The following is a 26461-nucleotide window of genomic DNA, read 5'->3' as shown; positions in this document are numbered from 1 at the left end:
CCCCCATAAACATACCTTTTCTTAAAGAGCATTCCAAGCCGCATGATTTAAACAATAAAAAACATAGGTCATCCAATATGTAAGAAAGAACTCAATGCGAATCAGCGGTCACTGTTTTATGGCCATCTTTTACCGGCATCTCTCCAGTGATGATGGTTTCCCGCCAACTGTCCAAAGTCTTATGTAGTCTCCAACCTAAAGCAAAACAGGGAATTTGTAGTATACAACAATGTTTTCCCTACCACATGAACACAGAAATATTCAAAATAAGTCATGGCAAGTGCCCGTACAGAGAATTGTGTCTTCAAATAAATGAAGATTTTGTTTTTAGAGGGTATAGCATTGAACACCAAAAGTATTTAGTGTATTGTATAAGAGAAATTTATTTTTACTGAAATGTGTTTTTCTTTCATATTATTATCATCCCATCCATATTGCACCAATATATTAAGTTTGGCTGGATAGCTGTCCATTTGGCCATTCTGTATCATATTTTGCACACGCGGGTGTTTTCAGTCCGAAGAAGGCGATATTAGGCCTGTTAAAGCTTAACTGCCCCTTTAAGATTTAAAGCTGTTGTGTTCAATATCTGCAATAAAATACCAAAACAAACCAAAAAGACATGCAAGTGGGGCTAATGTGTGGTGGGGAAAGAATGAATTTGTTAGATATTTTCACTCTAAGCAATTTTGATAATGTCTTTTTTGTGTGTTTTTTTTTAATCATCCCAAAAATGCCAATTTCAAAGCAAAAACAATCCAATTTCATCCAAGACAATAAACTAATTAGTCAAAATGAGAGATCAAAGATACTTTGAAGTGTAGAAATCAATAAGCTTCCAATAACTTGTTATTTCACACCAATAAAAGTGTAAAATCTTGAAAGCGCCTTGTCGATCGGTGCCCATTTATTTACCAGCCGCAAATGAAATATTCTAGCATGTAATGTCATGGGTGCCTTTTAACTGCAGCAGATGGGTCAAAATGCATTGCCAGCTCTCATTTAGAGGTTCAAGACAATACAAATTTTCATATTTTGGACACAAAATAAGTACTTTAGGCTATTTTTATGGTGGCAATCTGGTCCAAATGGGAGTTTGTAACCAAGCGAAAGAATACAATGCTCATTTGTTGGGGGGGGGGGGGGGGTTTAAGCTGGAAGGAAAAGTTAAATTGAACAAAAAACACATATGTAGGCAAGCATTATAAGCTTAGCAATGATGTTCCATGTAGTAACGGGTAGAAAGGCAGTTCAGATCAAGGCAGTGTCCTGAAAGGGGTTTCTAGTACTTCTTTTGGGGACACAGCTTCCTGCAGAATTCTCAACACAACAAATATCAATGATTCATGTCACCTTTGTATGCAAAGAAAAAAGAATAAGGACAATACTGTCATTAAATCACTGAATGAGAGAAGCATGTACCAAATAAAAAACAAAACAAGTTGCTGAAAGTGCCAAATTTTGTCAAAAAAATCCCTCTAAGGTAAATGATGAAGGGGACACTTGCTATAACAATCCTATGTTTAAGTAAGGCGCGACACCATTTTAAGCCGGAACCATGAATATAAGCATATTGTGAGAAACAATACCAAAAACAAGCTAATTGTAGGGTAACAAGTAGCAAATCAACTCAGCTGTACTGCATACATGCTCAGGAACAAGGATAACCCTGTTAAGTGCCAACTTCAGCTGCCAACAAAGCACGAGCTTTACATGTCAGGACGCGGAACTATCAGTACAAACTGCGAGGAGAATTACATGACGGCAAGGGTGTGAGTGACCACAATCCTGATTATGACAGTCTTTCACACCTAAAGCATCATACATATGCTTATTTGCTTGTGTACATGATAACAAAATGATATTATTACCTGTTTTGCCATCAACAACCCGTATCCAGTGGCCCTTGACTTAGTCGCAGACATTCCTCTTCCTGAAAAAGTCAAAATACCCAATAGAAAAAGATAAAAAAATGAAACAAAAACATGCATTTATGTATTTTAAGTGTACTTTTATGAATAATATGAAGTGATAAAATCTTGCTCAATTCATGATTGTACTAAATATGAAGGCTGGCTCAGTTAAGCATCTGCTGCACTGTCCATACTGTAAAAATGCCTGCCATTCCATGTCGGTGAAATGGGGCTCTGTTTGAATGTTCATGCTTTTCGCAAAAGTTTTAGTTGCGTTACTCGATCACGGAGTCCCTGGCGTTGAATTCTAACTTCATGTAACACATTAACGCGACACGGTCAACCAATATGCGGTTGAATTTAAGTCGGAAAGCAATTTAGCCCTTATTTCACTATATAAGGGTGGGGGGTCAACTTGAAAAACAACTATTCCAGGTCAAATAATCTGAATTCATGCATTTAATGCACTTATTTTCTTCCCTTTTGCTAAGAAATGACCAAAAATCTGCTTTCCCAGTCATATTTTGCACTTGCAGATGATATTTCATTTTTATCATAAGTTAGTTTAGGTCACAACATACCAAAAGATTTCCTGCACAAATTCAATGTAAAAGCAATAACTTTAACAAAAAATAAAGTCAAACTTTTGCGCGTAGACACCCCCATAACCATACCTTTTCTTAAAGAGCATTCCAAGCCGCAATGATTTAAACAATAAAAAACATAGGTCATCCAATATGTAAGAAAGAACTCAATGCGAATCAGCGGTCACTGTTTTATGGCCATCTTTTTACCGGCATCTCTCCAGTTGATGATGGTTTCCCGCCAACTGTCAAAGTCTTATGTAGTCTCCAACCTAAAAGCAAAACAGGGAATTTGTAGTATACAACAATGTTTTCCCTACCACATGAACACAGAAATATTCAAAAATAAAGTCATGGCAAGTGCCCGTACAGAGAATTGTGTCTTCAAATAAATGAAGATTTTGTTTTTAGAGGGTATAGCATTGAACACCAAAAGTATTTAGTGTATTGTAACCTATAAGAGAAATTTATTTTTACTGAAATGTGTTTTTCTTTCATATTATTATCATCCCATCCATATTGCACCAATATATTAAGTTTGGCTGGATTAGCTGTCCATTTGGCCATTCTGTATCATATTTTCACACGCGGGTGTTTTCAGTCCGAAGAAGGCGATATTAGGCCTGTTAAAGCTTAACTGCCCCTTTAAGATTTAAAGCTGTTGTGTTCAATATCTGCAATAAAATACCAAAACAAACCAAAAAGACATGCAAGTGGGGCTAATGTGTGGTGGGGAAAGAATGAATTTGTTAGATATTTTCACTCTAAGCAATTTTGATAATGTCTTTTTTGTGTGTTTTTTTTTAATCATCCCAAAAATGCCAATTTCAAAGCAAAAACAATCCAATTTCATCCAAGACAATAAACTAATTAGTCAAAATGAGAGATCAAAGATACTTTGAAGTGTAGAAATCAATAAGCTTCCAATAACTTGTTATTTCACACCAATAAAAGTGTAAAATCTTGAAAGCGCCTTGTCGATCGGTGCCCATTTATTTACCAGCCGCAAATGAAATATTCTAGCATGTAATGTCATGGGTGCCTTTTAACTGCAGCAGATGGTCAAAATGCATTGCCAGCTCTCATTTAGAGGTTCAAGACAATACAAATTTTCATATTTTGGACACAAAATAAGTACTTTAGGCTATTTTTATGGTGGCAATCTGGTCCAAATGGGAGTTTGTAACCAAGCGAAAGAATACAATGCTCATTTGTTGGGGGGGGGGGGGGGTTTAAGCTGGAAGGAAAAGTTAAATTGAACAAAAAACACATATGTAGGCAAGCATTATAAGCTTAGCAATGATGTTCCATGTAGTAACAGGGGTAGAAAGGCAGTTCAGATCAAGGCAGTGTCCTGAAAGGGGTTTCTAGTACTTCTTTTGGGGACACAGCTTCCTGCAGAATTCTCAACACAACAAATATCAATGATTCATGTCACCTTTGTATGCAAAGAAAAAAGAATAAGGACAATACTGTCATTAAATCACTGAATGAGAGAAGCATGTACCAAATAAAAAACAAAACAAGTTGCTGAAAGTGCCAAATTTTGTCAAAAAAATCCCTCTAAGGTAAATGATGAAGGGGACACTTGCTATAACAATCCTATGTTTAAGTAAGGCGCGACACCATTTTAAGCCGGAACCATGAATATAAGCATATTGTGAGAAAACAATACCAAAAACAAGCTAATTGTAGGGTAACAAGTAGCAAATCAACTCAGCTGTACTGCATACATGCTCAGGAACAAGGATAACCCTGTTAAGTGCCAACTTCAGCTGCCAACAAAGCACGAGCTTTACATGTCAGGACGCGGAACTATCAGTACAAACTGCGAGGAGAATTACATGACGGCAAGGGTGTGAGTGACCACAATCCTGATTATGACAGTCTTTCACACCTAAAGCATCATACATATGCTTATTTGCTTGTGTACATGATAACAAAATGATATTATTACCTGTTTTGCCATCAACAACCCGTATCCAGTGGCCCTTGACTTAGTCGCAGACATTCCTCTTCCTGAAAAAGTCAAAATACCCAATAGAAAAAGATAAAAAAATGAAACAAAAACATGCATTTATGTATTTTAAGTGTACTTTTATGAATAATATGAAGTGATAAAATCTTGCTCAATTCATGATTGTACTAAATATGAAGGCTGGCTCAGTTAAGCATCTGCTGCACTGTCCATACTGTAAAAATGCCTGCCATTCCATGTCGGTGAAATGGGGCTCTGTTTGAATGTTCATGCTTTTCGCAAAAGTTTTAGTTGCGTTACTCGATCACGGAGTCCCTGGCGTTGAATTCTAACTTCATGTAACACATTAACGCGACACGGTCAACCAATATGCGGTTTGAATTTAAGTCGGAAAGCAATTTAGCCCTTATTTCACTATATAAGGGTGGGGGGTCAACTTGAAAAACAACTATTCCAGGTCAAATAATCTGAATTCATGCATTTAATGCACTTATTTTCTTCCCTTTTGCTAAGAAATGACCAAAAATCTGCTTTCCCAGTCATATTTTGCACTTGCAGATGATATTTCATTTTTATCATAAGTTAGTTTAGGTCACAACATACCAAAAGATTTCCTGCACAAATTCAATGTAAAAGCAATAACTTTAACAAAAAATAAAGTCAAACTTTTGCGCGTAGACACCCCCATAACCATACCTTTTCTTAAAGAGCATTCCAAGCCGCAATGATTTAAACAATAAAAAACATAGGTCATCCAATATGTAAGAAAGAACTCAATGCGAATCAGCGGTCACTGTTTTATGGCCATCTTTTTACCGGCATCTCTCCAGTTGATGATGGTTTCCCGCCAACTGTCAAAGTCTTATGTAGTCTCCAACCTAAAAGCAAAACAGGGAATTTGTAGTATACAACAATGTTTTCCCTACCACATGAACACAGAAATATTCAAAAATAAAGTCATGGCAAGTGCCCGTACAGAGAATTGTGTCTTCAAATAAATGAAGATTTTGTTTTTAGAGGGTATAGCATTGAACACCAAAAGTATTTAGTGTATTGTAACCTTATAATATTGTATTTATTTTCAAATAGCAAATAAGTAGCATTTAACCCAAAAACTTGAGAGTAGTTGCCCTTTGTTTACTTAGCATTTGACAACTCGGATTTTGCAAAATGGTTGAAGAATAAGTTATTGTTGTATCTTTTCTTAATAAAAGCATTCGATGATTACCGTTATTAGTTTAAGCATTTATTGTTGTGTTTCTTTACAAATGACTTTATGTTAAACTCATTCTATTTTGTGTCGACGTGTACTTATCGATGACTAAGTGCAGACTGATTTACCCCACCCGCTAATGTTGAACTTGTTGTTGTTCTACATCCAAATGTTATGACTGAACAATACTTTACCTCGAAATTGTTGATTATAACATCGTGATCATGAAAATGAATATGACATCATGATATTGTTTGTGTTTGCTATTTTTAAACAAGTTATTGTATTGGTGAGTTAAGTAGATGCTGAGTAATGGTACCTTACTGGTCATGTACGTAATTCCGGCCACTTTTGGGACTATTTAAGAAAAATCTTTAGTGTTAGGCAACTGGTTGAAACTAAACTTCACATATATAATCCTGGGTTCAAAACTAACCTAGCATGAAAATTTAAATAGAATTAGATCAGTGAATGTTACTTAATGAACAGAAAATGATGACATGTAAACTATCCATTTTCGTAGGTTAAATGTACCTAAAAAATCGGCCACTTTTCAGTTTGATCTGCAGATAAAATTACAAAGCATTATCTTTTGACAAATGTCCTCAAATTCAGAGTATTAATCAATGTTTATACTATTAAAATTTTTGACTTGAAATTTAAATAAATGCGAAATTATTATACCAGTTACTCCCCCTACCTATTTTAATAAATATAAACAATGGGAAACTGCTAATTCATTAAAAAAAATATTTCTTTTGAATGTGTTTAATAAATTTTTTCAAACATAGCTAAAAAAGTAAACACATTTTGTTTGAAAAGTTGACTTCAGTTTTGATGATTAGTAAACGCTTATATATAATATTAAAACATGTAATCTAGTAATATTCTTATAAAGGGAGGTAATTCATATATTAAAAAATATATTTAGGTTCTGATTTTTATGTTTTGAATATAATTTTTTGTACAATTAATTGGTAAAACTTTAATTTAAGTTTATTAGATAAAATAAAAATAATTTTATCAAATATATTTGTTAATTATATGAATATAATTGTTGAAACAAATAATGACATCACTTTCCCCACGAGCCAAATATTTCCCGCTATATTTGTGACATTTTAACACAAACGTTTACAGTGATGTGGTTCTTACATTTGCAAAACATTGAGAGTAGGGATGGTTTTCATGTTGATTTTTCTAAATAAAAACAAAATATGTGCGTTAAGATCATGAAAATGATTTTACATAGGTGGCCGATTTTTTACGTACAGGCCGGAATTACGTACATGACCAGTATGTATTTAATAATTGTAGAAAAATCACCTTAATTGTTTCTATATTGTTCTCATTTGATTACAATGTTGTTCGATTGGTCATTGTCAGCTCGGATACTACTTACCTGTACCCCGGGTACTCTTTAAGTATACTTACATGTAGAGCTAACCCTGTTACAGTTAATATACTTTAATATAGCCGGAAATTTAATGCTAAATGGGTTGTTGTACGCTTAATTTTTTTAAATATGTTCACATTAATGTCATTTTTTTTCTCAAATAGTCTTTATATCATCGAAATTTATACTCAAAAAGCATATTGATGCAGTTTTTTCAAAAGGTAAGTTTAATTTAGATAAACAATATGGCTTTACATTTATCTGTAGTGCACTGTACCACATCGAATTATGGGCAATAATACAACTCGGGTACAGTCTAATAAGGACCGGGTACGTTTAAGTATATTAACCTTACCCGAGGTACATGCAAGTATGCTTAATGATACCAGGGGTACATGTAAGTAGTACCCAAGCTGTGAATAACCAATCGAGCGTGAGTAAAGTAGATTGTACCTTATGTCTTTAATAATTGCAGAACAATTACCTTAATTATTTCTATATTGTTTCCATTTGATTACAATTTATTTATTTGTCAAATTCAATTCTGTAGTGCTATAAATATGCACCCCCCATCCAAAAAATTTATTTCGTGCATATTGATGGGGCTTTTTTATTTATTTACTCCTTTTCTGCATTCCTCCCTTTTGTGTTGGTAATGTGAACATGAAATGATGAGCACTTTCATGTTAATGAATAACTTTTATTTTTTTTATAGATTTTGGCATATTGCCAAGGGAGATGTTTACTGAGGATTCCATGCCATTAATGTGCAGGCTGTTGCTGACGCCAGCATGAGGTAAATGTAAATACAGTATTATGATTCATTACCTTATCATTAAATTTGGTATAAAAGCAGATAAATACCATAAAAGGTTGAAATAAGCGTAATGCTTTTCATCTTTGACATCTAATAATCATTAGTTACGTACATGCGCAAAAATCATTAACTACCACAATAAGCACCATTAGCACTGTGTGATCAAGCTTTTGTTCTTTTATGTGTTAGCCAATGCAGCTATCAGTATTATCTTTAAATATTGTCTTAAGTTACATTATTTCATCTAGGTAAGGTAACTAAAATATAGTGATTTGATAATACTTAAGCTAGTTTTGTGAAAATTATTGAGATGCTTTCCTACCTTAATCTAACAATATTAACTGTGGACTGCTGTTTTATCAAAGACAAAGCAACTGCCCAATAAAATATTTCAATTTACAGCAATATCTGAGCACCAATGATGAGGGTCATCTGCTGGGAGATAGTGGGTATCCGTTAAGGACTAACCTGATGACCCCTTAACCTCATCCCTCCCATGCTGCGGAACAGGCCTACAATGACCATCTATGTAGAGGGTGGGTAGTAGAAAGGGCATTTGGAGTGTTGAAATCACGAGATTGGTAACATATTATAAAGGTTGTGAAATATAAGTCTTATTAGTGCGAGATCAACTTACCACACAGTATTTAAATGAAGTATTAGTGCCAATCTCTTTCTGACAGTGTCTTAAATCAAACGTAACTTCTAAAGCTTGATAACGTACAACTTTAATAATCAAATTTTAGAATTTATATGTAAATTAACTTTTATAATAACTGAGGGTTGTTTGCATGTGTAAATATGATGTTTCATAACAAAATGTCCGTTTAAATAAACTGATGATTTATTCATTTTATTTTAAATCTTAAAAATTCATTTTGCTTATCCTCAGACTCTATGTATGAAATATTGTTTACAAGTGCATTTAAATGATATTGTGCATTAATAGTGAATACAGGCACAAATAAAGTGTTTTGTAGGCTATATATTATATATAATTTATATTGAAATTAAATTAATGTCAATGGTATCAGGACAATTTAGTCACTTAGACAAATGTCTATGTTAAAGAAATACTTTTGATATTTGTTTAGATATCTGCATGCCACTGGTGGATGTTGGCCTTTCAAGTCCAATAAGTGCTGTGAAATATCAACATGCCCCTGCATAACCTGTGTCTGGATTCAAACGTTCCACTGATAGAGGAATTGGTTGGAAATGTGATGGAACCGGAAGTTATGAACAACACACCAGTACATCAAGCAGCATGTGATAAGAGGCAGCAGCTGATCAAACTGTTTCATAAAATGTGTTAAAAATTTATAGTTATAAATGTTATAAAGTGATAGATGGCTCGAGTCTTCTCTGAATAGGCAGAGCTACACTACTCAGCCAAATGGCGTAAAGTTGTGTCATAGCTGATTTGGAAGGATTGGTATTCCTGGTCGTCTAGACACAATAGTTACAACAGCTGATGTTTGCATGTTTTATAATTGTGTATGCATAATTTGTCTAATATTTACTTCAAGGTTATAGGTTTGTGAAAGAAAAAAATGTCAATGTTCTGAGGACCAATAAAAAAGTTATGTGTTAGGTATTACCAAGTGCTTGATTTAATATTTATTTTAATGGGAACTTTTCCTAAATTTTGGCAGATATTCAAGTTTTTCATTAAACGCTTTTATATTGATACATGTAAACACTGGATCTAAAAAGCTCCAGTAAAAAAAGAATACAATTAAAGAAAGATAAAAAGTAACTCCTACAGGGCTCAAACCACTGACCCCTGAAGTAAAAGCCTCACACTAAGACCACTTGTCCGTCCATGTTGATACAATGAGTGATGTATTTTACACTTTATATAAGCAATCCTCATCGTGTCACAAAATATTACGACAACAACAGAACTCTACAAATTATTCAATCGTCGAGTGTTGCAGCAGATAGTTGCAACGCTTTAAAATTTTCAAGTTTTTAAATCGTCAAAAGTTGCATATAATGGATATTTTAGAGCATGGTAAATGTTCAGTATTACTGTTTCCTCACAAATATCATAACTACAACAAATGTTTGCGAATCTTAAACTTATTTTTTTTAATTTAGTCAATTTACCAAAACTGGAAAAGGTCCCTTGAATATTGAACAGTTATCTGAGCTCCAGAAAAGATCATATACTCAAGGTACTTTTCCCCATTAACAATTATTCAAGTGATATTTTACCCACTGACTTTCGCTCTAAAAGGTGTTCTCTGTAATGAACATTCTCAAAGCCACATTAAAACAAGGGCTGTTAGTAAAACATGCATGCCCCCCATATGGGCTGTCAGTTGTAGTGGCAGTCATTGTGTGAATACGTTTTTTTGTCACTGTGAACTTGACCTTTGACTTAGTGACCTGAAAATCAATAGGAGTCATCTGCCAGACATGATCAATGTACCTACGAAGTTTCATAATCCTAGCTGTTGGCATTCTTGAGTTACCATCCGGAAACTATTTTACTATTTTGAGTCACCGTGACCTTGACATTTGACCTAGTGACCTGAAAATCAATAGGGGTCATCTGCAAGTCATGATCAATGTACCTATGAAGTTTCATGATCCTAGGCGTAAGCATTCTTAATTCATCATCTGGAAATCATTTTACTGTTTCAACTCACTGTGACCTTGACCTTTGACTTAGTGACCTGACAATCAATAGGGGTCATCTGCCAGTCATGATTAATCTACCTATGAAGTTTCATGATCCTATGTCCTAAGATTTCTTGAGTTATCTATCATCCGGAAACCATCTGGTGGACAGACCGACCAAGCAAAACAATATACCCCCTCTTCTTTGAAGGGGGGCATAAAAAGTGGGCTTGTAAATGTAACGGTACTTTATAATAATAAGTGTGCTGTCTATAAATATGGATATTATTGTCATAAAAAATAGAAGTTTTCCAATATATTAGATTGTTTCCGAATGTATTTACTAAACTTTACCCCTTTATGAGTCTCTGTTCAATTATTTGGTCATCTACCGTTAAAATGTTGTTTACCTGTGCATTTTTTTTGTATTTTTATTGAAATGTTTATGATAATAATGTTTATGGTATTTGATAACAGTTGCTATTACACTAGTTTTCAATGAATAAAACACAAAGAACATTCACAAATATTTATTATTAATCAGGAAGTAAAATATATTAACTGGGCATGGTATTATAATTCATATGACAATTTATATCTTACATGATAGTATGTGTAATAATAAGTTTCATGGACTCACTGAACACCATCACATGTAAAATCAATTAAAAGTTCCAGAAACAATTGAGCAATTTAGAATTTCATTTTTTTTAAAGAGAAACCAGTTCCTCATGATTATTGCTTATGTCCCTCTAAATGGCATATCTTTCCCTTGACGCCATCAACATCTCCTCCCGAGTTTTATTACGCTGTTGCTTCATTCTTCACATGTTGCTGCAAGCAGATAAATTTACTAGTTTATACATTTAACAGAACTAAATATTAAATACACAACATATGACACTATGGTCATAATAAGTTAGCATGCCTACATGACCTGGTTTTGTTTCTGAAAGTTGGTTTTTGTATTGCAAAATTAACCTAGCTTTCTGAACTTAAACTCAACATTTGTGTGTGACACTAATGCTCTACATTCCAATTTCTTTTTTAAGTACATGGATGTCGAAAGAATTAAATAAAAAATACCTTGACACACAAGTTCATACCCTGGTAAATAGGTTACCGGTAATAAAGTTAAATGAAAAAATGCAACAATACTTTATCCCCATAAAACAGAGTACAATGAAAAACAAGAGCACCGCATAACAGGTGTGAACGCTCGGCTACGGGTGCATTTTTTAACGAATAAAAGCTTGTCAGAATTATTTTAAGGTCCTTTACCTTTGACCTAGTGACCCAAATATGGGTGAGGCGTGTAGAACTCGTCAAGGTGGAGCTGCATATGAAGTTTCAAAGTAATAGGTGGAAGGACTTTAATTTTATGGCCAAAGTTCAATACATTGACAAAATGTTAAGGACTGAGCATGACGGATAATTTCACTATTTCAAACAATGAAAATTATCAGTGAGAATTATCGATTATTTTCATTGCTTAATGTGAAATGACGTCATTTATTTGACAAAATGACGACATAATCCCAACGACATTCTTAAGTAAAACTCTTTAACAATGTATATAAACTGCGAAAAAAGCATAAAATAAAAAGAAAATTTGTTGGATTCGGTGAAATATTGATTTTAATTCACTCGTGATCATAGAAAAAATATATTTTCACTCGTGGCTGCGCCACTTGTGAAAATATCATTGTCTATGATCACTCGTGAATTAAAAACGATGATCCACCGAATCCAACAAATATCCCCTATATAATAGACAAACAAATAGCATTCTCAATGATATGACATTTGTGATTACTAAACATGTTGTGTCATGTGAATCTAATACCTTATTGAAATAAAATATTTGATAATTGAACACAAAAATGCTGACATGACAAACTTTCAATCCATGATGTCTTGTTATTGTCAGCCTGAATTCCGATTGGTCTCTATTAAATTATATTATTAAACTGTTAATTGATCTACACCACAGTCACATTTCTGCATAGAAATAACAAAACAATTAATCTTACCAATACATTTTTATTCATGGATAAAGAAAATAAGCAAAAAATCTTCATTCTTGTCAATATCAATTGCCGCCTTAGAGTCTTTTGATGATTTTTGCTTTGGCAGACACTTGGCTGAAATAATTCGTGTTCAGATTTATCCTGAACGCGAATTATTTCAGCTGTCTTCATTCATAACCAACAAGTTCTCAACTCACATTTCAACCGTCTCCATCCAAAATAACTTCTTTTTGCGTTTAGTAACGGAAGGAGAGTGTCGGCCAAACAGCAATCGGTAGCCTTCCACACCGGTCTACACGTCGTTTTCCAGTGTTTGTTTTTGTTTCGATTCACAACTAGCATTGTTTTTGTTAGTCCAAATAATTAGACGTAATTCGACCTCATATTTATAGGAGTATGTTTTTTTGTGCGATGTTTGCCTTAGCTGACAGAACGCGCGAAAATTACGTCATGCAATTTTTCAGACTGTGTCACTATTTTTTTCGGTTACAAAATACGTATATTTAAGTAGTCGTATTTTATGTATGTTGCATTTACGATTTCGTTGATGAAACGGAGTTTATGTAAAATCGTAAACGACTACATTAATCTCGATACATAATTTACGATCGTATAAAAATACGTAATTATTGATGAAACGGCCCCCTGGATCAGCAGACGATGTATTGCTTAAATCTTACGGGGGAGTCCGGAGATAGCCGATGTATCACGGTTGCGTCGGACCACGAAATAATGCAATCGGGAACCCTCGGACAATTCCGCCATAACGGCGATCGTCTCTCGGGTGTATTTGGTGGAAGGATATGTCTAACGCCTCTAGGCGGAAGATCATTGCGTTACAATCACGTAGTGACGTCACCATCTATGTATAGAATGGGCATTCTATACATAGATGGTGACGTCACTACGTTATTGTCACCTCTATACTTAGACGCATCACGCACCTCCATTTGGAGGCATTTATGACTACGACACAAAGAAGTCCGCGGATAAATGAAGAATTTGCTTTATAAGTAAACATTCATGTTATGATTTAAAAGTTAAGTATTATTTTCTTCAGTCTTACGGTCTTATGTTAGTATCAATTATAATTTTCGTTAGTTTTCAACAATTTCGCTCTTTATTCATTTTTTTTAAAACAGTACTTTCACTTTCGGTTGTATAACAACATGTATCCTTTATTGACGAAAGTTTGCAATGAAATAGCGTTTTCAAAACCGCTTAAAAAATTTCAGAAGGTGTGTCTGATGCATGTTTTGAAAAGACACAATGTCATAGCTATATTGCCGACTAGTATGGGAACAATTTGATATTTCAAGTGGCTCCATTTGCATTGCAAGAGAAGTTCAAATTGACTTGTTCAGTTTGTTAAATTTTGACACCCTTATTATATATATTTGTTTATAAGTGCCTGATAGATTTCTTTCTTTAAATAATTGAAATCATTGAAAAATTTAGTAAAGGCACAGCATTGATGTTCTATGATAGTCATTTTTAGTGGAATAGTATGTTACAATAAAACAATTATAACTATTGTATTAATGAATTTAGATTAGGTGTCATTTTTAAATGGGGTAGTAATTCATTATATGAGATTAGCACATTATATAGTTGAAAAACAAATAACACTTTAATGACTTACAATAGTGAAATAAAGTAGCATAGAATATGTTGCAGGTCATAAAATGTAAAACTGAAGTTCAAACTCAGAAGAAGCTTTACAAATATTTTACACTGACAATAGTGAAAACTATGGACCCACTCTGGATCAGCAGACGATGTATTGCTTAAATCTTACGGGGGAGTCCGGAGATAGCCGATGTATCACGGTTGCGTCGGACCACGAAATAATGCAATCGGGAACCCTCGGACAATTCCGCCATAACGGCGATCGTCTCTCGGGTGTATTTGGTGGAAGGATATGTCTAACGCCTCTAGGCGGAAGATCATTGTGTTACAATCACGTAGTGACGTCACCATCTATGTATAGAATGGGCATTCTATACATAGATGGTGACGTCACTACGTTATTGTCACCTCTATACTTAGACGCATCACGCACCTCCATTTGGAGGCATTTATGACTACGACACAAAGAAGTCCGCGGATGAATGAAGAATTTGCTTTATAAGTAAACATTCATGTTATGATTTAAAAGTTAAGTATTATTTTCTTCAGTCTTACGGTCTTATGTTAGTATCAATTATAATTTTCGTTAGTTTTCAACAATTTCGCTCTTTATTCATTTTTTTTAAAACAGTACTTTCACTTTCGGTTGTATAACAACATGTATCCTTTATTGACGAAAGTTTGCAATGAAATAGCGTTTTCAAAACCGCTTAAAAAATTTCAGAAGGTGTGTCTGATGCATGTTTTGAAAAGACACAATGTCATAGCTATATTGCCGACTAGTATGGGAACAATTTGATATTTCAAGTGGCTCCATTTGCATTGCAAGAGAAGTTCAAATTGACTTGTTCAGTTTGTTAAATTTTGACACCCTTATTATATATATTTGTTTATAAGTGCCTGATAGATTTCTTTCTTTAAATAATTGAAATCATTGAAAAATTTAGTAAAGGCACAGCATTGATGTTCTATGATAGTCATTTTTAGTGGAATAGTATGTTACAATAAAACAATTATAACTATTGTATTAATGAATTTAGATTAGGTGTCATTTTTAAATGGGGTAGTAATTCATTATATGAGATTAGCACATTATATAGTTGAAAAACAAATAACACTTTAATGACTTACAATAGTGAAATAAAGTAGCATAGAATATGTTGCAGGTCATAAAATGTAAAACTGAAGTTCAAACTCAGAAGAAGCTTTACAAATATTTTACACTGACAATACTGTTGATTTTCCAAAAAAAATCCTTCCTATCTTCGTGCCCTAGTTTTTTGGGGAAAATTTAAATATTATTAATATCATTGAGTTAAATTATTAAAATATCAATATGTTTTGATTACATTAGCTAATTATAGTATTATATTATTAATAATGAAATACTTTGCAAGGAAAGTCCAATTCTGTTTTAATTAGTCTTAATTAGCTACTAGTAAAATTGAAAATATCAGTGACATCCAATAATTGGATTATATGCGTGTGAATGCACATGTTTTTTTGACAGTTACATAGTACCCTATTTAATTGTATAACAACAAATAACTATAGTTCCACAACCCAGCCCAAGTTTACACAAACTGAATTAATTCATCAATTGTTCCTATTTAATTATATTAAAAACAACATGTGTAAGATTTTGAGAATATCCCGAGTATTCCTCTAGTATTCCTTTAGTACACCCAGGGTTGGCACGAATCGACCGCCCCAGGTTTTTACCGGCGGTTTTTACCGGTTAAAACAGCCCCAGTCAATACTCCCAAATTTGTCATTAGGCCACGACTTTTTTTTTTATTGGTTTACAAAAATTATTTTGAAAATGGTCCATCGGGCGGTCGAAAAAAAAAAAAAAAAAAAAAGAAAAAAAAGTTAATGCTAATAACATCAGAACAAAGACAACATATCTTTTATAACCTTAACACAGAGACAAAAAATCAAATTATGCAATGAAACACATCTATATCTTCAAATGAAATGAGTCCTAACAGCACCTTATGTAACATCAGGCAATTTTAAACACTCCATTACATGACATGCGTTCTTCTCCCATTAAAACGAAAAACTGCGCTTCATTTCCATAATTGGATGCGCACCATTACGCAATGCGATGCCCGTTGCATAAATCTTATATAAGATAAACTACTCATACACAAATTACCCGGTATGTGTTTGCTCTTACTCGACTTATGAGATCGTACATGAAAAAAAAAATCGAGGTAGATCGATCCATGCGTCGTCGCGGTAATGTTTGTCAAAGTTGTTGTTGTCATGAAAACTCGTTGATTTACAACGCAAAACGTCTTATTTGAACTGACGCGAATTAATTTAATCATATTTGTCAACTTCGCTTTTGCTTTATTTTGATAATTTAATCCAAAGTTTAATGTTAGCAAGTGTTTTTTTTACTGGAATTGTAAACAAGGAGTCAGTTAAAGTCTTCCGAAAATGTGCAGTCTGTGTGAATTGACAGTTTGACGTCATCAAAGGAAAGCCGCTTTCTGTCGGAAGCAATAAAGCGACAAATTTCGCGCCGAAAAAATTGGCTTCCTTTGTCTAGCAATCAACATGCCGAACCAATCGTGTGTTTGTTTCTCAATTGCAATCCTCCAATTTAATAAAAGCACGTGCATAGCTCCGCCTTCGAATCTTTTGCAGAGAACGGAGGCGGAGTTTAACGGTTAATTGAGCTAGTGTTTTACACAAGTTGAGTTCCGATTTGCCGAAATTACTCGGCCCTAAGCATTGAAACGACAAATACATTTATCAATGATTTTCCGAGATATACCGATTTGTTCCGATTTCCAAACTTTCTGTACAGTTCCTATAAACTATGGCGGACGTGTTTACAAAATTCCTAAACACATATATCGTAAATAATGGCAGTGTTTTATTGGATTATTTATACTTATTATCAAATACTATCGGGTTTGTTTAATATAATTAACATGTTAAACAATATAGTTGCGTCACAGACACGGAAATAAATTTTGATGGGGTCGACATTTGACTGACGCTGATTTTCTTATTGTCTGTAATTTTTACCCGAAATAAATTTTGAGAAGTGCCCATAAAAGGACTGGTACATAATGTGTCACATTGAAAAATATCCCGATCTCTGCAATATATGTGAACCAATCGTTGATTGTACTTACTTGATTTTATTCGCAACCGTACTCAAACCGGATCGTTTTTTTTCTCATTTCGCTCATTTTGAAGTGCGGTCGGGAATAAAATATTTTAAAAAAAGACGATTTTCCGATTTTATTTTTTTTCCCATTTTCCAAAAATTAGGGTCGGCGGTTTTGTAAACCAAGAAATATAAAAGTCGTGGCCTTACTGGTCAATACTGGTCGATTGAACTTTACCCCCAATTTTGATTAATATTCCATGCTTAATTAACAATATTGATAATATAAATTAAACAGACATGTTGCCAATAATGTCTTAAGCTATTAATACCCACAATTTTATACATGTTTAATGCAAATAAGTCAAAGCTGGTCAACTGGATTTTTCTGGTTGATTGAATTTTATTTCAATTTTAATGAATCATGAATGCTCAGAAAATTATGTGCTTGATTCAACACAACCTGTCTATTACTGTGTATTAGTTGCTCCTCATGCCCCACTGTCCCCAGTCTTCTCACAGTCTTCTCACCTATACAGGTTAGGGCATCCAAAACTGATAATAGGGCCTTAAATGGCACCTTCTTGACACAACCCTTACTTGTCATGTATTCTTGCCTGGATTTCTTTAAGTACTTTTTAAACAAAATAGTGAAAAAATATTTTTACTTTCCATTGATATAAAAATAAAATAAAAACATAATTAGAAATAATTATTAAAAGAAAGTAGAGTAGACCCACAATTGGTAACAATATTTGTTGGCAAAATCAAGAACTTTGATTGCTTATTCATTTGAAGACCAATTGAACTTTAAAATATAAAAACCCTCTTAATACAGAAAGGAGACAAGTTAGAAGTAACTATTAAATTAATAGCAAGTTATCTCCTTTTGTGTGAGTGAAATGAAATAGCCCAGGGCCTTCAATCCATTTTAGGGAAAGCGGGTCGCTACCCATAGCAAGGGGAATTTTCGCGGCGTTGCCCTTTTGGGGGGGATTTTTTACTTACTCTCTAATTATAACATTTGTACATGTTTGCACTATTTTCATTGCTTTTTGCATAATTTAGTATGTTTGACAAGATTAAATTAAAATAGAATTGAGATATAATAATCATGAGACACATCCATCTATAAAAAAAAAACAAAAAAACAAATAGGGGGAATTTTTCCCCCAAAAAAGGGAAAAAAGTACACTTTTCAGGGGGGGAATGCGGCCGAATTTCGGCTGTGGATTTGACAGATTGAGGGCCCTGTAGCCTAAGGGCAGATTTGCTTCATTGTCACTTTCAGAGACATAACTCTGCATGCATATTATTACCAATTAAGGCTTAGGGGCCAGATTTATGACCCTAGAAACCACACTAGTTCTGTTTGTCATTCTGCCTATCAAATAGATATATCAATAGATCAGTGAAATGATGAATTATGGTTGTTTTTAGGGAAGCCTCAAACAAATTTTACCAATTAAATAGATCAAATTAGAATTGTTTTTATAAGTACCTGAATTTTTTCTTTCATTTATTGAGATCCTTGAAAAATTGACTAAAAACACAGCTTTGATGTTCTATGATGGTCATTTAAAGTGGAATAGTTGTGATTTTTAATGAAGAATAATAACTATATCCAAGTTTTAACTGAAACACAAATTATTTTGACTAAATAAATATCATATGGGGATATTTATTTTGAGACAAGTAAATAAAATTGTTATGTAAAATTTAAACTATAATGTCCCAATACAGCTAGTATGAACATTTGACATTGATTTGTAGTACTCAGGTGTTACCTCTCAAAAATATTCTTTAAAAATTAAAGGAAACTCAACAATGAAAATATTTTCAAAACCAGGCAAATAATAGGAAAGTTATGTTTTCACTAATATTAAGTAACAACACACACCTACCATTGAACAATATATCAGGCACTTATGGTGCAATATACAAGCGTTAATTGGATTAGCAAGTGTATATAACAAGATAACAGCTATTGTATAAAGGGGTACTTATGGTGCAATATACAGGCCCATTAATCAGCATTGATGAGATTAGGTGACATCTTTGAAGGGGGATAGTCATTCATAAGATGAGATTAGCACATTATCATACAAAAACATTTTTATATAGTTTATCACTGTTTTAATTATTATTAATAAATTGCTTTGAATTTACCTTTTTTTAATTTATAAAGTTATTAATTTTTCCTTAAATTCCACAAATTCATTTAATAAAAACGGGTAATTGTGTTTTGTGTTTCTTATATCAATAAGTTTTTATTACATTTGCTAATAAATTATATTATTAATAATAAAATAATGTGCAAGGAAAGTTCAATTCTGTTTTAATTAGTCTAAATGAGTTATTAGTAAAAATAAAATATCAGTGACGTCCAATAATTTGATAATAAACATATGAATGCATGAAAAAAATGTTGACAGTTACAAAGTAAATATTTATTTATCATATTTAACTGTTACAAGCAAAACAGTTTCGAAATTAATTTAAATTTGATTTTAACATTTTTCTATTCACCAATTGACCATATTTATTTGGATAAAAAACAACAAACACTACAATTGCACAACCCTGCCCAGGTTCACTCAAACTGAAATAAGGTGTTAATTGTGTATTCAAAACGGGTCTTGATTACACATTATTCTTGGTTGCATTTGTGTTGAGCAACATGTATAAGATACTCAGTAAGATTTTGAGGATATTCCATTTATTCCACTAGTACACCAACATGCACTTACTAATGATTTACATGCAATCATTACACAGTTAAACCCTCCAAAAAACAATTCTAAAACCAAAAAACCATACAAGCTGCTTCATAGATATTAAAAGTTAATTAAAGACTTCATAAACAAAATAATAATTTTGATAATAAACAAAGATTATACTTCAACCAAACAATCATACATTTATTGGGGGGGGGGGAAACATCTGCACTAAAACTAAAATGGGGGGGAAACGTCTGGGGAGGAAACGTCTTTGGGGGGAAACTTCTTGGGGAGGAAACGTCTTGGGGGGAAATGACCGGAAACCATTCCCAAAATGGTGAAAAAAAAGGCATATATATTAAATGGAAAACATTCAATATTATGTCAAGAAAAATACAGCTGTAAAAATCTCACCTGCTTGTCTTTGATGTTGCAATTAGCACATTCAGCATTTTCAGTATCTACTAAATAAATATATGAAAGTGCCAAATGTTCAAGATACCATGACGTCTTCCTCAAAATGTTAGATCCTTCGAACTCCATTTTATTTTATCCCTGACTAATCCTCTCACACATTAGGCCTAAATGTAAGATTCCTTGTAATGTTCACAGCGTTTATTTTAAATCGTTTACGTTCTCAAATTTCAGCAGGTATTTAATTATAAATATTTATTTATGATTTTGATTTATTTACTATTTCGAAGATACAGTCTTGTAACATGTTTACTAAGGCAGTTTAGTTAGTCTAAGTTACGTGTTTAGTGATTCTTACAAACAATAGACTGACATGAAAAGTGGCTCCTTTGAAGCACAAACTGCATCCAACTATATATTACAGCTGGCCCGGTTTGATGGGGCCTGTTTTTGATAATAATTAATTACCATTTTTCACTTCCGTGTTTATTATGTTTACCAACGCCATGATGAAAAAAGTCCGTTTCCCACAATGCTTAGCGCGCATTCACACAGGTCAGTAAAGACCGGTGTGACACAATGTAGAATGGGCGGAAGATATTACCGGTACACCGAAAATACAGTTCCGGTTACACACCATTAAATTTGCACTAAATTAACCGATAATATAGATATAGAATGACCAATATCTCTGAGGAGTAAAAAAATAGAATATTTATTTCTGTTATTGTTAAACATTAGTTTTCGTTACATAAAAAATATTCAAATGTTAATTAAATGTTTAGAAAGCCAATTAGTTGTTTCTTGAAGTGAAAACAACACCATTATTCAAACTTAAAAGAACCAGTATTTCTTAAATTACATTTATTACAACATTGCGGATGTTCTGCAGGGCGAGATACTTTGAGACTTATTCCATATGTTTAGGTTCTATACCATAAACAATCATACAACACTGTACAGTGGTACAGGGAAAATCTTTGGTGTACTATAAGAAATAGTAAACTCCACTTTGGTCCCAATAACAATAAAGTGACAAGCCAGGCAGTCACAAACTGTATACGGACAGAAGCCATATGGCCCTCAGTGGGGTTTACTATTAACAGTATTAAGACACCTAAAGGGTTTCGCGGTATGGAATAAGTGGAGAGCTCGATTGAATTTGAAAAACGATTCTTTTTCTGTGCACTTGATGATGTCAACCATACTGTACTTCTGGCAGATATTTGTTTTATATTTTAGCCTAGGCAACTTAAATCCAGATGTTGTTATTCCGGCCAGGCCGATACTCTTTAGCTGGACAACAAAAACACTAAATATGGTCAACCGTGCAGGCAACAATTGTAACTAGAAGTGGCGCGTATCCGCACGCTGCATGTTTGACCTAGGGGCGCCCCAGGGTTTGTAATGTGGTCAGATTAAAATTCCAAATAGTGCACTGTGGTACATACGGTTTGCTCATAGCTACAATGTGTGTACGTTTCAAGGTTCTAGTGCTAATAGTGTAGGAAGAGATAGTGGCCAGGATGGACAGACGGCGGAGATGAAAAAAGATTTTAAAATCTAAGGCGGACCCTAAGTTCAAGGTCTAGGTTACAGGGGTAAAAAATGTATGCGCATGATAAGGTCATGTCCAGATACACATGCGTACCAAATATGAAAGCAATATCTGAAGGGACACAGCAGTTATGAGCCTTTTTCGAATCGCATTCGCAGATTTCGAAACCTGAAAACTGACCCAAGTTCAAGGTCATAGGGGTCAAAAAATATATGCGCATGGAAAGGTGTTGTCCAGATACACATGCATACCAAATATGAAAGCAATATCTGAAGAGACACAGTAGTTATGAGCCTTTTTCGAATCGCGGTAGCAGATTTCGAAACCTGAAAACTGACCCCAAGTTCAAGGTCAAGGGGTAACAAATTGTATGCGCATGGATAGGTGTTGTCTAGATACACATGCATACCACATATGAAAGCAATATCTGAAGGGACACAGTAGTTATGAGCCTTTTTCGAATCGGGGTCGCACGAAAATCTCTGACCCGTCCCCACCCCATCCCCCATAACTTTTTACCAAGGGGTCAGATCAAAATTCCGTCGCTGTCACCACCGCACATATGCTCATAGCTACCATGTTTGTATGTTTCAATACGCTTGTGCTAATAGTGAAGTAGGAGAAAGCGGCCAGGACAGACAGACGGACGGCTGAGATAACCACATAATCCCCACTTTTTCTCCAAAAGGCGTGGGGATAAAAAGTTAGTTTCCATCCCTGACTGCCATTACTGACATGAAGTAATTTAACTGTAATATGTCTGGCAACACACTGTTGTAAAGAAAAATAATTAAAAAAAAACACTAATATCATATATCAGTGTTAAGGCATTATGAAATGGATATGGGTGTGACAAGTAACAAGAACCATACACATTTACATCACAGAACATCTGAGATCTACAATTACTGGATATATATGTTGAAAGTTAATATAAAGTTAAGAGGGCAATACAAAATAATATGCAAAAGTAGTAATAAAGACAAAACAACCGGTTTACAATGTTAAGATCTATGCAGTTGTTGGCAATAAGTTCTAACAATAACTAAACTTTGAATTTTGAAAGTGTTAATACAAGTATGTAAATCAGAACACAACATTTCTTTCCCGGTCACTTTGAGCTATATAAGTGCCCAAAGTTTACACTCAATAAATTTGTAAAACCATCTTATATGTGCTTTCAAAAATGACATATTAAAAATCCTTTCAAGATCATATATCATCAGTAAGCATTTGAATGAACGTGGTGGTGGATATAATGGATCAGCCCTGTTTTAGCCTTAAGTTTAAATTGGTTATTCCAATACTGTGAAGACACCAATAACACATATAAAAAATTTCAGAATACAGTTTTCTATGCCACCCTACTTTTTATTCCCCCGGTAGGGTGGCATATAGTTTTTGAACTGTCCGTCTGTCAGTCTGTCCTTCCGTCCAAAAAGTTTAACATTGCCCCTAACTTTTGCAATATTGAAGAAAACAACTTGATATTTGGCATGCATGTGTATCTCATGTAGCTGCACATTTTGAGTGGTGAAAGGTCAAGGTCATCCTTCAAAGTCAAAATTATGGCTTCAAAGCAGCGCAATAGGGGGTATTATGTTTCTGACAAACACATCTCTTGTTTTTAAATGAAAAACCAAATACATTATTGGAATTTGGCATATTTTAGGCATCGTGTATACATTTTCAACTTAATTTTCCACTCATGAAACAACTCTTTTAATAGGCACCAATAAATGCTCCTCCATCCCCTATGCACGCTAAACAAAGAATCACTTTTTTATAAGAATCCTTCAAAATGGGCTAAAGTCAGGGGCAATACTGTCAAAATGCCCTTTAACAAGTCTTGTCCAATAATGTTGTCCAATAATGTCGCTTTAATGGAATAACCATTTTTATTCATTTGCCTCTTAATATTAAATCACCTAAACTTGTTTTATTAGTAGCGCAGCCCCATTAATATTTTTATTTAGTACTGCCCCTGGAATTTGTTCACGTCATTATGTCATTATGGATTTTTGTGACGTCATACGACCGACTTTCCCAGTTGTAATCTACATGCATAGGTCATTGGGTTTATAACGTTCCATTTTATTTATATTTTCTCTCTGATAGGCGTTTCTTGTTTGATTTAATTATTTTTATTTTTTTTAGCAGTCTCATAAACAACCAAGCTATGTAATATGGAATTTTTACACCCATTATTGCTGCTTCTTCATGTATTCGCGCGATGATTATCTGAGATATTAACTCTATGATTCTATATTCTCAAATCTTTTCTATAAAGAAGGAATGTAGTTGACAATTGTTAATAGTTTTATTTGATCGTTCGTCAAAAAGTTGTAATTCTGTTACTCTTGTATTTCAATGCAATTGAGTAATTAAATAGTAATTAAATTGAATGCGTTTTAATTCCCTTTTATTATTGTTTAATTTGAGTTACAATGCTATGACGTTAAATTTTATTTACACTTAAATGTATTATGAATATTGCTGGGCCAAGTGTGAGGTTGAACGCTCTATAACCAGGTTTAAACCCCCAATGCTTTGCATTGACCGTTCCAAGGCGGTGACCCCAGCTTTATTCATATTTTGTGTTTATGTTGGTTTGTATTGTGCTGTATTGTGCTGTTTTGTACTGTTTGGGCAATCGGTCACTTGCCTTAAATAAAGGACCAACTAATTGTTTTTAATGTAAATTCAATACTGCTCCAGCAGCTGGAGATTCACTTCTTTATATTGTGACATGCGGCTGAAGTCTATTTTCTCTGTATTTATTTTTACAGCGAAACACATAATGTCATCATCATAGATGTATAGTTTAGAATTAAGTTTATACTATATAAATGTTTTGTGGTCTTATTTATACAAAATAACCTGGATATTTATGAAAACCACCATCTCCCTGTAAAAAGAGAAGGCATTTGTTCACCAGTAACATTTATATGTTCAGTTTATTGTAAGCAACAAACATGAAAAAATCAGTCCCCCAGTCATCGAGTGTTTTACGAGTTCAACTTTGCTTAAGTAATAATGCATTCTAAGGAAAAAAGAATAATCATTTATGCCTAAACAGTTCTGCTTTCCAGAAGCAAGGACGTCAAACACAAGCTTTACACCAATTATAGTTTTAATTACCGGGTATTTAAAAATCTAAAATGAATGTCCATTCTAAGTTTGCTGTCGTATTCTTCCCTCAAATTATAAATGTTTCTTGAATAATTGAATGGATCACAATGTATATAGAAGCTAACATTATTTTGAATTATTTTTCAGTTATTAGGTTAAATTTTGGATATAGTAAAGCAAATATTACCATTTGTCTAAAAAAGAATCATCGTTTGAAGCCCCCGCTGGGAATCAAACCCAAACCTATTTCCTCTGGAAAGTATTCTATCTTAAAATACAAGGGCATGTTAGAGGAAAACTAGCAATATCAAAGGGATCATTTCACATATTTAGACATGTAATGAAGTTTGTTATTAAATGCTTTAAAATTGATAAGTATACATTGGAACTAAATACCTCAAGAAAATAAAACAGGAATAAACAAGAAATATCTTTAAAAAAAGATATTCGGCGTATATCCTGATTTTGTAATATAGTACGAAAACTAACATTTTTTATTTGATTCTGTAGTAGAAACAAAGAAGAACCCTTTTCCTTTCGAAGTAAAAGTTTTATTATTATGATAAATTGCCAGGACAAAAAAATGGGCCTTTGTTTTAGACATCTGATATCTTGTGAAGCTAATAATGGTGCCCTAATACGAATGATACATGACATGAAGTAAAACAATTTTTACTGCGTATGTGTGTGTGATAGAGAAAATTATCAAAACACAAAGACAATTTTATTTGCATATTAAATACCACACACTTTGACAACAAAAAATATTGTTTGTATAATCAATATGAACAAAATCTAAGTAGCTACTAATATGGGATCCCCACCAGGATTTGAACCTGGATTTCCTCTCCATATATAAAGGTGTGTTTGCTTACACTATAAGGATATTCCAATTAACAGCAATAATATTGGTTACAATTAATTCTGTCAACTATATTAATTATTTAATTAAGTCTTAACACAAAATGTGTAAATACACGTTTGAATCTTTTTAAAAACAATTTATTCTCCATCTATTTTTAAGGAAGATGTCACATTGATAATTACATATATCATAAGGGCTCGCCTTTAAAGCTTCTCTGGATCAGGAACTCGTGTTTTTCGTCCAGCACTGAACCTGAAATCAGAAAAAGATTATTTAAAACCACTTTTTTCGTTATAGAAACAATTAAAAGCCTTTTTTATTTCAATAAATTATTGATCCCCATAAAAATCTGGACACATAACCCAGCAACTCGTTGAAAATGTGTTTGCTTATTTACATCTGTGAGTACATATGTTGGTACATATGACAGTAAGGCGGTAAGAAACTGCAACAA

The 26461-nt window shown here is 33.5% G+C and overlaps 2 long non-coding RNA genes across 4 annotated transcripts; one reads left to right on the top strand and one right to left on the bottom strand.

Moving 5' to 3' along the window:
* Nucleotides 1–125: 125 nt before the first annotated feature.
* On the bottom strand, nt 126–5538 carry LOC127867408 (uncharacterized). The gene is made up of 5 exons (XR_008043585.1): nt 5292–5538; nt 4455–4516; nt 2708–2769; nt 1872–1933; nt 126–195 (listed from the first exon to the last, which is right to left on the bottom strand). It is a non-coding gene; the product is annotated as an uncharacterized LOC127867408 (long non-coding RNA).
* A 62-nt stretch (nt 5539–5600) lies between these two features.
* LOC127874467 (uncharacterized) lies at nt 5601–11022 on the top strand. 3 transcript variants are annotated; one of them, XR_008046936.1, is made up of 4 exons: nt 5601–5648; nt 7800–7880; nt 8304–8437; nt 8996–11022. It is a non-coding gene; the product is annotated as an uncharacterized LOC127874467 (long non-coding RNA). The 3 variants fall into 3 exon arrangements; XR_008046935.1 differs by lacking the exon at nt 5601–5648 and adding an exon at nt 5655–5977; XR_008046933.1 differs by lacking the exon at nt 5601–5648 and having other exon boundaries at nt 6757–7880; nt 8996–11021.
* The last annotated feature ends 15439 nt before the right edge of the window (nt 11023–26461 follow it).

Source organism: Dreissena polymorpha, chromosome 1 (genome assembly GCF_020536995.1).
Source record: "Dreissena polymorpha isolate Duluth1 chromosome 1, UMN_Dpol_1.0, whole genome shotgun sequence".
Classification (NCBI taxonomy): Eukaryota; Metazoa; Mollusca; class Bivalvia; order Myida; family Dreissenidae; genus Dreissena; species Dreissena polymorpha.
The sequence above is the reverse complement of the archived record's forward strand: the minus strand, read 5'-3'. Positions and strand labels throughout refer to the sequence as shown.